The sequence below is a fragment of the Echinops telfairi genome, unplaced genomic scaffold (assembly GCF_000313985.2).
Source record: "Echinops telfairi isolate 266 unplaced genomic scaffold, ASM31398v2 ScPeMD7_140;HRSCAF=443, whole genome shotgun sequence".
NCBI lineage: Eukaryota > Metazoa > Chordata > Mammalia > Afrosoricida > Tenrecidae > Echinops > Echinops telfairi.
The window spans coordinates 387,921-389,935 of NW_022104038.1; positions in this window are offsets into that span (position 1 = coordinate 387,921).

Genomic DNA, 2,015 nt, shown 5'->3' on the forward strand with positions numbered 1-2,015 from the left:
TCTCCTCCCCGAGACCCCTCTGCAAGGGGGTCTAAGACCTTAACTTCAAAAATACTTTGACCTCTTCAAGGGCGACAAACCATTGTTCCTGCTGTCTCTTGACCACTACTACCCTACCTGAGTCCTTAATTCCTTTGTCTCTCATACCCCATGTCTAATCCATCATCAAATACATTGACCCTACCAGCAAAGAAATCTACAGTGTGAGATTTCTTGGGTCTTCCACTATTAAGAACATGATCCCAAACTCATCTCATTGCTCATCTTTATTGTAGTAATGCGCTCATTGCATTCCTTATTTAAACCCCTGTTCTTTAGTTTAATCCCAACATAGGAGCTCAGTGAATCCATAAAAATGTAAGATCATGTCATTTCTCTGTTCAAACCCGCAGAGTAAAAACCAAATTGCTTCCTAAAATTACCTACAAATTCTACATGATCTGTTTCCCAACCACCTCTCTGACCTCTAGTGCCATTGCCTTCCCTCAGTCTACTCCAACTTCATTCCTTCCTTAATTCTGCATCTAGGTCTTTGGACCTGATTCTCCCAGATATTTAAAGAACTCGTTCTGTAACCTTAGGTCTCCATTCAGATGCCACATTATTAGATCTTTCCTGAGCACCCTATATTAATTAGTTACACTCAACATGTCTCCTTCATGTCTACCCCACTACTCGACCCTGCTTAAATACCTCTCCTTTGTTTATGGGCTGTGTATGCTCATAAGAGTGCAAGTACTAAGAAATACAACTTTCCTCTAGTTCCTAAATGTTTCCTTCCCGCTCCCACTACCATGACCCGAATTCGATCTCGCAAGTCTGGCTAGAGCAGAGGAGGTACACTGGTACAGATAGGAGCTGAAAATACAGGGAATCCAGGACGGATGAGCCCTATAGGACCAGTGGTGTGAGTGGCAAAACAGGGAGGGTAAAGGGAGAATGGGTAGGAAAGAGGGAACCGATTACATGGAACTGTGTGTGACCTCCTCCCTGGGGGACAGACAACCGAAAAGTGGGTGAAGGGAGACGTCGGACAGGGCAAGATATGACAAAATACCCATTTATAAACTATCAAGGGCTCATGCGGGAGGGGGGAGCGGGGAGGGAGGGGAAAAATGAGGACCTAATGTCGGGGGTTTAAATGGAGAGAAAATGTTTTGAGAAACGATGTACATATGTGCTTTACACAATTGATGTGTGTATGGATTGGGATAACAGTTGTATGAGCCCCTAATAAAATGTTAAAAAAAAAAAAAGAGTGCAAGTACTATAATATCTAGGATGTTATTTAACTACTGAATTAACAGTGTCACAAAACACACATGGGCAATAAATATTTTGTGAATGAGTATTAGGGAAGAGAACAGGATGGAGCCTCAGGAGATAAGAACACAGCAGGAGAGGGATGGGTATGTATATGACTTTGGAGTTGGGTGGGGGTCTGGGGGGGGGAGACTTAACTTGGAATGGAATAATAAAAGGAGTAAAAATGCAAAGGCAATTTACTTAAAAGGGAAAAAGCAAAGTTTATGGGAAGAAACAAATAGCACTGGGAACTACATGCTATTAGAATTGTATCAGGTCAAGTCAGCGCCATCCGGTCGATTCCAATTCATAATGAGCTGATAGCACCATGGGTTTCCAAGACTGCATCTCTTAAGGAAAGTAGAAAGCCTTACCTTTCTCAAGCAATTCCAAATTGCCCTGCATGTAACCCACCGCCACCAGGATAATGGCCCAGCACCTCTAAACTTGTCTTTCTTACCAACAAAGTTTTGCGGAGAAAGCTAAGGGACCATAATTGAGGGCTATTTGATTTTTAATACTCCCACCCCTGTTTTTGTTTTTCTATTCACTAAAAGTTACACATTTTGTATAGAAAGCATTGTATTGAGTGCTGATAATGATAAAAATTCTAAGTACTCAGGGCCTTTCAAGCTAGGTAGGAAGCCGAAACATCAATGGGAAACATAAATGTATGCAGTGGTACATGATTATATATGAAACAGAGCAGT